General features: G+C 37.6%; 1 protein-coding gene across 9 annotated transcripts in view; it reads right to left on the reverse strand.

The window, feature by feature from the left end:
* Positions 1-15,644, reverse strand: part of rap1gapb (RAP1 GTPase activating protein b) — a 113,322-nt gene that overhangs the window by 41,216 nt on the left and 56,462 nt on the right. For 8 of the 9 annotated variants that reach the window (XM_076884253.1, XM_076884252.1, XM_004547501.6 and 5 more), the window contains exon 3: positions 7,853-7,888. The exons of the other annotated variant lie outside the window; for it this stretch is intronic. The gene's annotated coding sequence lies outside the window, so the exon portion shown is untranslated. The remainder of the gene's footprint in view (positions 1-7,852; positions 7,889-15,644) is intronic. 9 annotated transcript variants of the gene reach the window in all.

Consider the following 15,644-nt stretch of genomic DNA (forward strand, 5'->3'; position numbering starts at 1 on the left):
TGAGAAGGGCAAAAGCGGATCGTTAAATTTAACGGATGAACCAGAAATGGTTTGTAAAAATGCTGCAACTTCAGTGGTGTGGAACTGGTTTAGCTTTCGTCCGTCAGATACACAACAAAGCACTATTTTTCATAGCGCACGCTAGCGGGGTTGTCGTTATTACCGTGTTTTTTGGAAAATGTTTTAGTACGACTTTGCTAAGCCACGAACCCGCACCGCTTGATGGATTGTCGGAGCATTACGGCTATCGTAGGCAGGAGCCTCGCGGAGTGATACGTACTGTGCTTCAACATAATATTACCGTATTGTGTGTGTATAACCTCTTTTTAACTTTTGTGGATATTATACATGTTATGCTGAGGATATGTCGGCCAGTTTCCACTGGAAATGCCTTTTGGTTAAACTGTCAGCAAGGAATTTGCATTTGCACTGTTACATTTTTATATAACTTTAATGCACATAATAAACAGCTGCTTGTTTAAGTGAAAATACATTGATGGGTTTTTTTGCACTAATAAAGTTGTGGAGTTGTAAAGTATTTTGTCTAGTGTCAATTATATCGTCAGTTATATCGTTATCACAAATTTTCAAATGTATATCGTGATAAATATTTTTGCTCATATCGCCCTGCTCTACACACCATGTCACAAAGCTCAAATTGCATCAAACTGTTTTTTCAAACATTGAGGTAACTGTATTGAAACATTATCCACAGTAACCAGATCTCAAAACTTTGGCATGTGGCTAAGGCGAGGTTCACATCATGGTTAAGCAGCCAACAAATGTGCAACAACTGCATGATTCTATCACATCAATATGGTCCAAATTCTCTAAGGCTTGCTTCAAGCTCTTTCTTTGATTCTATGATGCAAAGAATTAAGGCAGTGCTGAAGGCAAGAGGGGCTCAATTTTAGCAAGGTGTACCTAATAAAGTGTACCTAGTAAGATTGTAAACTTACACAACTACAAATAAAGTTTTAAAATCAATACCTTACACTTTCAGGGCCCTAATCATGAAGGAACAGAATCATAAGTGGATTGAAACAAACACCACTCCTAAGTTTCTGAGTGTCTCTGTGACTAATTGGGTGATTAGAGCTATTGGGATTTTATTGGCTTTTCCCTGTGGCACAAAAGGGCACAAAAAAACCAAAAACTAAACAACATAGTTAACTTCAAAAAGAGAAGGAAATGATACTTAAAGGATATGATGTGAAAAGGAAGAATATGAAGGAAACTGATGTACCACATAATAAAATGGTGATTCAGGCACACAAAATCAAGGTAGCACATGATAATTAGAAGTTGTTAAATTTACATGCATAATAAAAGTACGGAAGATGAAAAAAAAAAACTCAGACCAATTATCACTACTGACGACATCAAGTGATTATGAGTCATTCTAGAAATCTCATCACCAAACGACATTGTCTTCCCCATTTTACAGACAAAAGAAAGTGTCACGCTTCATCTCCAGTGACAACCTGGGATTTGGAAATTAGCTTAGAAATATGTGACACTAATTGCATATACGTCATTGGATAAGTGTGAGGACTGATTTGATAGTGTCATTTAGAAACAATGCACATAACTGTCACAAAGCAAACCACTGATGCATACACTAGTCAAACAGTTATACTGTTGGTATGATGCATAATTTCCTCCATCGTCATCATCGTCATTCAGCTTTTCTTTCTTTCATCCTGCTCACAGAGATATATGCAGAGGCTAATTGATACGTCTCCTGATGTGAGATGTAATAGAGCTTGATTACATGGAGTTGACCTTCTGATAATTTGAAATGACTACAACATCAGGCACCATTACCCCCTCAATAAGCTCAAGCTTTTCAATTAATTAAATAAAAAACGTCTTTATATTGAGACAACAGGGAAGAACGTGAACAAGATGTTTTTGTAATGTTATAAGAGATTTAAAGAGTAGATATTACGCTCAACTCTAAACATTACAATATTATTGTAATCTCCTTGAGAAGCTTTACCCAGTTTACCCGGTCCTTTGTGCGAGCCTTCAGTCTAACAAAAACAATTTTATTCTCTTCTGTGCTACAAGAAAATTATTTGAATAGTGAGAAGGTGGGCAGTACTTTAAAAAGATCCTAACAAAGTCATCATTTACCATCCACAGCTGCATGCTAGTATCTAATTAACTGAAGAGGCGTCCTAAATACAATAAATAAGGCAACCCCCATCTGGTACCATCGCACTGCTGCTTTCTGACTCTGGCCTCAGAACAACCTCAATAAGTTGACCAGATTCCAAACACACTGAGTTGTAATGATTTTATCTGTGAACTTACTTTGGAATAGACACACAGGGTTGCAGGAGAGGTCTCTTTTTGGTTTGGATACCAGTCAAAATGACACATAGTCAGCCCATAAACAAACAAAAACAAAAGTCAATACCGCTTCTTTTGACCCATGATAAAATAGAGCTGTCTGATTTCTGTAAAAAAAACAAAAACTGTCTAAACAAGTGCTGTGTCACCACTCAAAATGATACAAAAAAGGTTGTGAAAGGATTTTGTTCTGTTCTCACTGAAAGCCTCTAGAGATAATTAACATTAGTCATACTAATTGTATTATGCAAGATATGAATAATAAGATAAGAGGTTCTTATAAAACAAAAGCATATTTGGAGAGGCTGTTTTGGGGTGTGATTTTTTTTTTCTGTTTTAAGCTCGAAACATTTAAATTGAATTTTACATTTATTTTCTATCTTCGAGGCATCCTTTAATCTCTTTTTCCATAACTGGAAAATCCTAATTGACAGTACAGGTAAAGATGAGTTAAGTATAGGTAATCAACAAACCACTGTAAATAAAACTAAGTGCACACAGACTGTGAACACAACTTCAGTTTTGTTACATTAGACTTGTGCAAACCTGCATGAGGCTTGTGTTATGCTATGCTGGTAGAAGCACTCTCCAAAGTTAATATTATATTTTCATGGTGTCAGAAAAGTAAGGAATAATTGTTAAATTACAGTGGAAGCACTGATAGTGTTTTACTGAGATGATTGAGTTCAATGTAGAAAGAGCCGATCACTTACTTGACATATAAGAGTAGCCTTTGGGCAGAACTGACCCTCTATAGGGCGAAAAACAAGACAGGCAATAGTATGAATGGGGCAGAGTGCTGAAGCTCAAGATGAAGGGAACAAAGGTTAGAGGAGAGTGACACCAGCTACGCAGAGCAACTGATATTCAAGTCAAGTGATGATCTGGTCAAATTGGTGCTAGGAGACAACCAATGAGCTTTCAGAGTGCACTAGCATAATTTAGAGCAAAAAAGGAACGCAAGAGAACAAATAACCTTGTGCATGTCATATTATATATATATAAATACTGTAGGAGGTTGTAAATGTTTAATGCTACGATATGAACTTGCCCTAGAATAACTGGTGAGTTAAACTCTGTACCAACAGATACAGGACTGTCCAATTCATTGAGTACCAAAATGAACTCATTTTGATGCAGTTGCCTTTTCACCCGTTATATCTGAATCCAAATAAACATCTGTGGGATACCAAGGCAACACAGGAAGAAATAAAGGGTATGACACAATATTAGGAAAGTTCTTTTTACAGTTTCTTTATGTTGCATTTATGCTTTTAGGTTTATGACTCCTGACAGGAGTTCCAATGTGGAAAATATAAAAGGTTCAACAAGTTTGTTTTTCCATTTGACAGTCGCTGAGCTGCAATTGGCTACGCTCTCTCTTCCTGTTTGCTTTCTCCCCATGACACTGACCACCATATTAGGATGAATACTGGCCATTAACAGCAATCTGAAGTGGCACGGATACCCAATTAGAGGCCTCTTCGCCTCACTCTTTTTCATCTTTTAACACTGAAGAGAACTTCATTACCACTCATCTCCTAGTGTCAGTCAAAGGCTTGATTAGGCTCATAGCAGTTGTACTGTTCAGATTAGATGGCTACAAGGCAACAGCTGTGCACACACACAATATAAATATATCCCACGATCCCAAAATAAAAGCCCCTTCAGGTGTGTCCTGTACCAAATGAGTTAACTAGTAGTGATTTTAATTTATAATGACAAATATAGATGCAGTATAAAAGAAGTACTATTTTTCCAGTGTATCTTCAGTATCACAGTCTGCATACATCACTCCTACATTATTCCAGTGCTTTCCCTCATTAGTGGAAAACTGAGTTGTTAAGAATGAAAATATGGCCACTTTCAGATTGACAATTTCTTGCAGAAATGCCATGGCATGGCCTGCTTATTGCAGCACAACAGGATCTTTAGACTGAGGAAGATAAGCACCACCATTATTCAGAGCAATCAAGTTAATGAGTGTTTAATTGGGAACTGTGCTGTGAGCAGTTTAGCAGTAACATAAGTGTTTTCTCACTTTTCACAAAGTGAACCTCTTTGTCCAAGTGATTCAGGGCTCAACACGAGCTGAAAGTGCATTCTAGAGTAAGGTGACGGAGATACTGGTGCTCGTTAAGAGTGACAGAAAAGTGCGGGCACTGCGTGTTTGTCCACCGTCACACTCACTCACACCGACAGTACTCCTGGCTGGTTGAGAATAATGTGATGGATTTGAGGCAGTGGCACATGGCAGGGAATCCAAGAAACCCAGTTTTAATGACACACACTTGGAGCTCATATCGTAAATCTTCCCGACATGGTCCTGTGCCTCTTACAATAGCTGTGGGACAGGCTAGGTAACAGAGGTGGAGAGATGCAATTAGTCACACACTAACAATCAAAAGTTTGGAAATATGCATGTATTGAAAAACAGATATAGTTTTAATTAAAATAAATTCAATTGATTGGGAATGTTGAATATGATAATTAATGATTAATGGAGTCAAATATGAGGCATTAACCTCCGTAAGGTTAATGGAATAACTGTGAGCATACAGAGGCTAAGCCTCATTGGCCATCACCTCTGTTTTCGATCGTGGCTCAAGAGTTCGGAGTTCGCCTTGTAATCGGAAGGTTGCCAGTTCGAGCCCCGGCTCGGACAGTCTTGGTCGTTGTGTCCTTGGGCGAGACACTTCACCTGTTGCCTACTGGTGGTGGTGAGACGGCCCGGTGGCGCCAGTGTCCGGCAGCCTCGCCACTGTCAGTGCGCCCCAGGGTGGCTGTGGCTACAATGTAGCTTGCCATCACCAGTGTGTGAATGTATGTGATGTGTAAAGCGCTTTAGGGACTAGTAAAGCGCTATACAAATACAGGCCATTTACCATTTCTGATTGACACATTGTGTTACCTGTTCCAGGTGTGTCAGTTTAAACATGATTTGATCATTCGAAAGAAAAAAAAACATTCACAATTGAACAAGGCTAACAACTGTCATGCTTATTTTAGATACAATACAACAGCGGTCCCCAACCCCCGGGCCACCGACCGGTCCATGAGTCGTTTGGTACCAGGCCGCGAGAGTTAAGGCTCGGACGTGACATTTATGGTTTTTGGGGTTTTTATCCTTAACTTGGTTTCCCTGAGTCTTTTCCCATGTGTTATGAATGTGTTATGAATAAATTTTCTATATATTTTCATGTACTTTATATTTGTTTTGTAGTTGTGTGTCTTATTTTGAAAGAAATATTTACACGTTACCATAGCTACCAGAGTATTAAGGGGGATAGAGGAGGATTTTACTCTCAATGTTGTTGGCGCATTTCAGGAGGACGCTGCTAATAATGTTACACAATTACACAGTGAATTCGCATTTATTATTATATTTACAAAATGCCACAGCTTTTCTCTTTGTCGTATCATTTTATTTGTTGTATTTATCTGTGAAAGGCCAGTCTGTGAAAATATTGTCTGATATTACACCGGTCCGTGGCGCAAAAAAGATTGGGGACCGCTGCAATACAATCCAAACAACATTATTCCATCAGTGAAACTGATAGTGGGCCTTTAGATCAAAGCAAAGAACTCTAAATAAAAAAAACTTGATGCTAAATGTGGAAGATAAAATAAAAACGTGATTGCTTTTTGATGGTAAAGTGGGACATTTATGCAGAATAAACATGATCTAAGTTGATCTTTCCATTTTGCAACAGCATGACAAAAGCAGTTCCAGACTATGTAAGCGCTATTCAGACAAGATGTAGCCAGCTGGTTATCTGCTACAGGATATTAACCCTATTGACCTACTGTGTTAGCAAGTTAAATGTGTGTTTCCTATCAAATCAATCCAAATTGCTCAAACTACTTTCTAATCTAAAACTAATTTCTGCAGATTACAAAAATAAATTCACCCCAGAATACTGAAGATCTAAAATGCTGCGCTGCAAATGAATTAAACTGTATTAAGCCTTTAATAAGTAAGCCTTGCACTTGCATTACGTTTTTTAACTGATTTAACTGATCAAAATGTATAATTTCCTCAGTGACTGCAAACTTTTAGGTGGTTGTTCAGATTTTTCCAAGTATGCAGAGCTGTTAGAACAAAATGTAATGGACAAATAAACTCCTCAAGAAATCCCTCTTTGTGCCCCAAATAATTTGATAGTAAATATCTTGCTGATATCTTGCTTTCCCCCCCCACTTTCTAATCTAAATGCAGCCTGAGACTGATGGAATACACAATTGGCATAATGACTCAGTGATTACAATCACAAAGCAGTGCTGTGGATAACTAGTACCTGCATAGCCCTGCCCCAAGGCACCATTAGCATCTGCTTCAGACCTGTTTGCAACCGAGAGAAATTGAAATCCTCATAATGAGATTCAGCGGGTGTGCGAGGGTGTATTCTCCTCCAATGAGCTTGAATTATCCATGCACCTTCAATTTCCTCCTTTCAGTATTTCATCTATTGTCCTTTCCAAACTCATTATGACTCAATTTCTGTCTAATTCTAAGGCCTATTTGATGTACAAAAACAAACCCCCTGAAGAAAAAACAAAGAAAATAAAAATAAAAATGCTATTTTCATGTGCCACATACACATTAAGAAAATCTAAATAGCATTTAGCCTAATTACAAAAAACAAATGATATTGTAAACATGTAAATGATTATTGTATAGTAAACAGTTTGTGATACTGACCTTTGTTTCCTTGGTTTAATGTTTTATGAAACTGTAAAACATTTACATACGAACTTGCATATAAACATAAATGAATCTCAATCCAGTAGAGAAACCTGGAAAGATATACTTGTGTAAAAGTGGTATTATTAATTGTTCTGAGAACTCTCAATGGCTGAGATCTCAGAGGCATGTGCTCTACATGGCCAGCTGGTATTACACACATTTTTATGCTTCCTGTCTCCTTCCATCTGTTCTTGCCCCTGTATTTCCAGCCGCACATTCCCTGTACATGCTGTGAGACTACCTGCCAAGTATGGAACATTACAAGCTCCTCTTTGATCATATACAGATGTCCAGAGTCATCAGAGCAAACAGAGTTTTCCAGTGACAATAAAATTACAAGCATATCTGTGACTTTTATAGCTAGAGAGGAAAGCAGCCTTATTAGCCATTACCATCTTTTACTGAGATCATCACTTTAATATTCTGAAATTATCAAAGTGGATAAAGGTACGTTTGTGGGTTTTTTGTTTTTTTCATGTATCTTTTACATTCAAATTTTTATTGCTGCAGCATTTGGCCATGAAAAACTACTGCATACAGAACAGATCTATTCATGTTTAATTCTCTACTGAGACAACTGATGCTTCATATGCATTAACATTTTTGGTTGGCCGTGCTGAATGGGAAGAGAGTCGTAAAGCCTTAGTCTCCTAAGGTGCTGTAAATGCAACATTGTGAAGTGGAGTGCATGGGACCAATGAAGTGTGAAACTAAATTTTCTTTGCTTTTCATAAGGAGGGGACTTACCATAAACTTCTGGTCCTGGAAAAGGTCTTATCAACTCTAGAAAGAAACAAAGTGACAATATGTTACTTGATAATGATCCTTGATTTTCCTATGAATAAAAAAGTTTGCAAATGTAAACATGGCTATTGCACCTTGCTCTTTACTCAGATGTATTGCACTGCCCCCGTGTGGATATTTTTTGGCCACTTGTAAACACAGACTTATCAAATTGTTTATTTGTACATGGAGAATATCAGAGCTTTTCTTAACTGTACTGATTCCTCTTTAATTTCCTTTTTACTCTCTATGAATTTTGTTCCAGAGCACTTTTTCTCTACATGTTTTTTCTTTTTTGCGAAATTATTGATCATCTATCTATCAATCAATCAATCAATCAATCAATCAATCAATCTTTATTTATAAAGAACTTTTTATACAAAAAAAATGTAGCACAAAGTGCTTTACATGGTTAAAAGCAGCCCATCCCACCCTCCAACTCACTCCCCACACTCTCATTAACATAAACGATGTGAATACACACATACACCCCCCCCCCCCCACACACACACACACACGCACACTTAAAGAGTAAAATTGGGCTGGGTACGCATGAGCCAAGTGAGGAAACACTATAACAGGGAGCCGTCTGCACTGGGAGATGGTCACAGACCGCAGTCTCCAGGCTGGGCACACAGCAGGAGGGAGGCAAAGGAGCCCCCCAGCCATGCTGAGAGAACCCCCAGAGGCCCAGCAGCCACGGTCGATCACAGCCCCGGTGCAGAGAGCGCCCTCCGAGGAAACACTGGAGATATGACACAATAGGATATATACAGGGTAAAACGATAAAATAAATTAGAACGAGATACAATATAAATATAAATAGAGTAAGAAGATTAAAAAATGAATAAGAATAAAATCAATAAATATTAGGTAAAGCCTAAATTAATAATAGAATAACAGGATAGAATAAATAAGCATAAAATAAATAAACGTCAAGTAAAAGCTAAATTAAAAAGGTGGGTCTCGAGCCTGTTCTTAAAAACATGTACGTTCTCTGCGGCCCTGAGCTCCTCCAGCAGGCTGTTCCACAGACGAGGACCATACCACTGAAAAGCTGCCTCTCCGTGAGTATGTGTCCTGACTTTAGGGACAATCAAAAGGCCAGTACCAGAGGACCTCAGGTTCCGCGAGGGTTCATATGGTAAAAGCAGATCTGAGAGATAAGAAGGCCCAAGACCATTAAGACATTTAAAAACCAATAAAAGAACTTTAAAATCGATCCTGAAACACACGGGGAGCCAGTGCAGCGATTCTAAAACCGGTGTAATGTGGGCCCGCCCTCTGGTCTTCGTCAGCACATGAGCTGCTGAGTTTTGTAAAAGTTGTACAGTTGAAATATTCTTTTTAGGAAGACCAGAGAGCAGGGCATTACAGTAATCAATGTGACTGGTAATAAAAGCATGCATCAGCATCTCTGTGTTGGCCCGAGAGAGAATAGAGCGGACTCTGGCTATATTTTTTAGATGATAAAATCCAATTTTGGTTACATGTTTAATATGTGGGATAAAACCAAGCTCAGAGTCAAAAATAACACCCAGGTTTTTCACTTGTAGCGAAGGACATAGTGAAAATGCCTCTAATTTAGACAAGAGTCTCTCTGAGCCTCGGGACCGATGATTAAAACTTCAGTTTTGTCCTGGTTAAGCTGTAAAAAGTTTTCTGCCATCCAAGATTTTATATCTAAAATACAGTTAAAAAGGGCATCCATTGGTCTGGTGTCATCAGGAGACACGGAGATGTACAGCTGAGTGTCATCAGCGTAGAACAATGCTAATCACAACTATAGCATGTGGTGTAGCATACTGATAACGGGACCATTCATCTGAATCAGAATATCTTTATTGTCATTGTAACAAGTTCAGCGAAATTAAGTGCAGTCCCTGCGATGTCAAGAAAGAAGAATATATAAGAAAGAAGTAATTAAATATAATTACAAAAGAAACTTTTAAAAACACAGTCACTCAGAAATAAATAAAAACTTATTGCACAGATAACACTTCATTGTACTCATTGTACTCGTTACAATGACAATGAAGATATTCTGATTCTGATTCTAAAAACCCCACTCAAACACACATTCTTATCCTAAAACACTCTTGGGTGATAATTCGCTGTCCCTAACTGTATTGTAATGTAATTAGCGCAGCTTTACTATTTTAAGTACAACACAGTGGGCCCACATTAATAACAATAACTTCATTTATAAAGCGCTTTCAAACAAAGTGCTGAACAGCTATTTGAAGATAAAGAATACAGAAAAAACAATACAGTTTAAAAACTGATAAAACAAAAGGGAATAGCAATAAGAACCAGTAAAAGCTTTAGGCCTAATATCTTCATCGAGGTTGTTCCACAAAGATGGGGCACAGAAAGAAAAATCACGCTCCCCAGTAGCCTTTTTTCTGGTTTTAGGAACTTTTAGAAGGCCAGTATCCTGAGATTGGAGAGCAGGGGGTGGAACATAGAGGTGCAAAAGGTCAGAGAGATATGAAGGTGCCAAACCATTTGAAGCCTTATAGGTGAGCAACAGGACCTTAAATACTGCAAGCCAAGCAATGAAGAGATTTCAGTACTGAGGTAATGTGCTCAAATTTCCCAGTTTTGGTTAAAATGCAAGCAGCTGCATTTTGTACAATCTGTAAACCTCTAAAACTTTTCTTCGGTTACCCAGAAAGCAGAGCGCTACAATAATCAATCAAGACACAAATGCATTGTTATGCCCCTCTGCAGCCCCTAATCTCCTCAGTGTGTTCAGCTGGTGCCAATTGACCACACCTAGTCAGGTGTCTATAAAAGCATACCTGAAGCAGGCTTTCAGGGAGGCTCACTAGCCCTTGCCTTGGTAGTACCAGCTATTTTAGCAAACTTGCTATGCATTTTAAGATAAAACCTCTTCTCACCTAAATTCTGGTGTTCGTCTCCTTATTTATGTTGCGGCTTTTGAGCTGGATCGTAACAGCATGCACAAGAACCTCTGCAGTGTCAAGTGATAAAACTTGTCTGATTTTAGCTATGTTCTTTAGGTGATAAAAGGCAGTCCTTATTGTCTCTTTTACGTGAGACTCGAAGAGTGCATCGGGTCAAACCACATGCTCAAGTTCATTACCTTGTCGCTGCAATTTATGACATAGTCATAAATTTTGATTGTGATGTTTTGGGACAACTACTGAATTGTGACCATCAAATCTGTCTAATCAGCATTAAGAAGCAGGAAATTATCAGATAACCAGCCCCTAATTTCAGATAAACAAGCTTGTAGTTTAGGCAAGTCAGCACAGTATCCAATGGTTAAAGCAGTGGCTCCCAAAGTAGGGGTATGAATAAAAAAAAAGAATGCTTGGACCTTGCTAGCATAATGGACAGGTTTTCTTGACAGGGCTCCCACGCAAATGCAAAGCAGAAGATGGTTAAAGCTCACAAAACTATTCCAACAACCACCAAACAGCAAAAACAGGAAATGAGAGCAGGTAAACGGATCCTGCATAAAGACGTAAACACAAAGCGCCGACCCGACCCATTAGAATCTGTGAGATGTCGGCTTTCTCACCCGATGGCAAGTCGGTGCTGAAAGCCGACATTACAGCTAACATTACAACTAACAGTCTGAGATCTCCCAGACAGGTAGGATCATAGCCGTGATGATACATTTCCTGTGTTTCCAAAATAATTTTTTATGTTTCTGTAATGGTTAATCAGAATCAAAATCAATCAGAATATATAGAAATTATGTGGTCACAGTTGCTCCAAAACACTAAAGTTAAATTAAATAATACTTTGAAGGTCTTAGAAATTAAGTTTTTAATGCTAACATATAATTATTGTTGTAATTTTCCAATGTACTGGTTTACGAAAAGCAGAAAAAGTACAGTAGTAAAACACATAAAGATGTCAAATTACAGTCATTGTGTAATAGGTGAATCTTACTTTTAATTCATTTCACTTCAGCAAATTTAGCAATTAAAACATTTTTTTTCATTGTAAAAGTTTTTCACAGGTTTCTAAGATAACTCTGTTTCCTTGTTTTAAGGACAGGTGGTCTAATACAGCAGTCCCCAACCCCCGGGCCTTGGACCGGTACCGGTCCGTGAGTCGTTTGGTACCGGGCCGCGAGAGTTGAGGCTCAGGTGTGAAATGTATGGTTTTCAGGGTTTTTATCAGTTTTCAGTGTTATTTTGTTATCGTTTTTATCATTAACTCAGTTTTCCTGGGTCTTTTCACGTGTGTTATGAATAAATCTTCTTTTTTTCAGTACCAGTACTAGTTTTATTTTGTTGTATTTATTCGCGACACCTTAAAGGCCGGTCCGTGAAAATATTGTCGGGCATAAACCGGTCTGTGGTGCAAAAAAGGTTGGGGACCGCTGGTCTAATACATTCAACAACAACAATATTTATACACACATACAGAAAAATCAAAGAATTTTGCATGACGTGGATGAATATTTTCATAATAACACATGAACTTAAAAGATTTCATGTTGGTTTTCTTTACAAGAACTCTTTTTCATTACGAGTTCACAGTAAGAATCAAAATCAAATCACTTCACAGTCAAATTCAAGTGGACATTTGTGCCCAGTCTGAAGAAATTCCCTCAAGGTTTTCCTGACATATCATTTTCACTTGAAAGGGAGGGCTGTGTGGCTGTGCAGGCATCCTCACAACCCAGAAATATCAATCATGTCAAACATAACTCATGTAAAGCTTAACTGCATTAATTGTGGACTGTTGCTGTTATGTGTTGATATGAGGAATGGCAGAGAGAAAGATGGAGGAAATGTGGTTTTTGGTCAAATTAGTTGCCAGGGACAGAAAAGAGGAAATATGAGATAAGAGAACAAAGTGGTGCTTTTCTTCTGCTGGTTTTCTTCTGCTGGTACATTATAGTTAGTCAACAAGTCAGGTTTTCTGTGTGGTTGGTGTTTTTTTTTTTTCATTCATTATCCTGAAATCAAATGATTTCATTTGATTTTGATTTTATTGATTAGCATTCAAATTCAAATCTCAGTGAAAACAGTGAAAAACAAACAAACAGTGAAAACAGAACAAAAATCTACCATAAAGAAAGAAAGCATGAGACAAGGCTAATCAAAAGGTATTGGCTGAAGCATTTGCTTATTACGCCAACCCTTTTCACTAAATATCTTTTTGTATGCAGCTCCTGTACACAGGGCTTGAAGAAAATAATAAAACAAAGCAAAAACCAACCAACCAAACAAACAAACAAACAAACAAACAAACCAAAAAAAAAAAAAAAACAAAGAAAAAAAACTTTCCACCTTAGATAAGTAACTACATCAAGGCAAAAGAATCAAGAGGTTTTTTTTTTCTCCTTTTTGCTCTTTTCATTCTTGATTTATATATGTTTCTAATACTCTATTTTTAAACATGTTTTTAAACAAGGAAAATGAACTACACCTTTTTAAATCACTGTCATAACTATTCCACAGGTTAACTCCTCTAACAGAAACACATCTCTGCTTTATATTTGTCCTTATCTTGTTTTTTTTTTTAAAGAAATCTGTTCCCCTTAAGTCATATTGACTCTCTCTGACTTTGAACAGCTTCTGAGTACTGGGGCAAAGCAAGTTATTTTGTGCTTTATACATTATCTGTGCCATTTTATATTCAACTAAATCATAAAATTTCAGGGTATTCAGATTAATAAACAAAATGTTAGTTGGTTCTATATAGTTTGATTGGTTTATAATTCTTATAGCTCTTTTTTGTAACTTGAAAATAGGAAGAGTGTTCGTTTTATATGCATTACCCCATATCTCCAGACAGTAAGTCATATATGGAAGCAACAGAGTACAATAAAGTGTGTATAATGATTTTTTGTTCAGGACATGCTTTGTTTTATAGGGAATAGCAATGGTTTTTGACATTTTTGTTTTCACGTGGTTTATATGAGACTTCCAACTCAGCTTATCATCAATTATCACTCCAAGAAATTTATTTTCGTACACTCTTTCAATTTCAATTCCATTAACCCTTATTTTAGATACATTTTTCATTTGTCTAGTGCCAAAAATAATCAATTTTGTTTTCTTTATATTTAATGATAACTTATTTACATCAAACCAGTTTTTTAATATATTTAACTCCTTTTCCGCTGTAGTCAGAAGCTGTTCTAAGTTTTTACCTGAGCAGTACAGAGTGGTATCATCAGCAAACAATACACATTTTAACAGTTTGGAAACACTACATATGATCAAGGACAAATTCCAGAACCAGATGCTAGAGGTGGACAATCAGCCTACTAATAACCACTGCTTATCCCTTTCTCCCCATGGCTAAGCCAGTCAAACAATTACTTTATGCCAACACAATCACAGGCATTCATTCCACTTATTGGTGAAGGAATGAAAATGGAAAATATCATCAGGATAATAGAAGCCGTTCTGCTTTTTCTCTCCTTTAAATTTACAAAGAAAAAAGCCAACTCAAGTTAGGTTCAAGTATATAAAAAGATGATAAAAATGATAAATGAGATTTCTGGGTTTAGGATGTGCAGGTATTAAATGCAAAGTCTAACCCATTTTTTCTACTGCAACGTATTCCAAAAACTGGTTAAATGTCAGACTCACAGAGGTAGTGCACTTCCTGCCAATGGTACAGAAAACATGTTGATCCTTGTCTCCAGTAAAAGCAGAAATACTGCAATTTTAAAATACTCTATTTCAAGCAAAGCATGTAATAAATATTAGCATATTAACGCTTGTATCTATACATGAAAGAGCACTTATGTGTGATATGAAGTTTAGAGTGGTTTGCAAGGATGTGCAAGTATCCTCTCTGTTTTGTTAAAGTGAAAGCCTTCTATATATTTGGTAGTTCAACAGAATAGAATAGAATATTATTCATATCTTTTATATTCAGCCCTGCAGATGCCTTTAATACTATCATTACCTTTTTTTAAAAATGCAATAGGTTGATATTTGGCATGCCCATACCACTGGGTGGCAGGACAGAACTAAGTGGTAAAAATGGAGGTAGATGTCTTATCTGGGTATTTGTGCATGCCTCTGGCTATATCCCAATTCAGGGTCTGCAGCCTTAAAGGCTGCATTTTAAGGCCGATTACGTCACAGCGACGCGACGAAGGCTGTCCCAATTCGAAGGCTGCTCGAAAAGCAGCCCTCAAATGAGTCCTTCATTTCCCTAAATTTTAAGGATGTGGCGGTGTAGACTTTGTGGCCCAACATATCCCAGAATGCATAGCACGGTGGTGGGTGTGGATAATTTTGCCGAAAAAAAACGGCGGATGAGGGGCAGCCGAAGAGTAAACTTTAAGCAAGTACTGAATATTATGTCACTTATTTATATGCAAATGTTTAATAACGAAGAACATTAAAACATTACTGTTGGCCACATGTCGGCAGAGTTATGTGACATTAGTGACGTTTGTACTAACTTGGTTTTAAAGCCTTTACTTTAAAATATACGCCGTTCAATAGCTGACCTTAATCTTACAGAGAATGATCAAAGCTCATGTAGAAACAAACAAACAAAAAAGTTTCCAGCTGTTAGTATCATGGTTGCTAGGCAACCTGGGCAGCGCGACGGAAGCTAGACCGTCCCATTTTACAGGCCTCGCACTTAGCGGTGTTTGAGTACGCGGCCCTTGTGGACCGTTAAGGCTGCAGACCCTGAATTGGGATACAGCCCTTGTCTCCACACTGGTGTCTCTGTGATTCCTCTACCTGTGTAGTTCACCAGCCTGATACTAGCTTAACCTCTGCTTCTCTCCTCC

The sequence above is a fragment of the Maylandia zebra genome, linkage group LG5 (genome assembly GCF_041146795.1).
Source record: "Maylandia zebra isolate NMK-2024a linkage group LG5, Mzebra_GT3a, whole genome shotgun sequence".
NCBI lineage: Eukaryota > Metazoa > Chordata > Actinopteri > Cichliformes > Cichlidae > Maylandia > Maylandia zebra.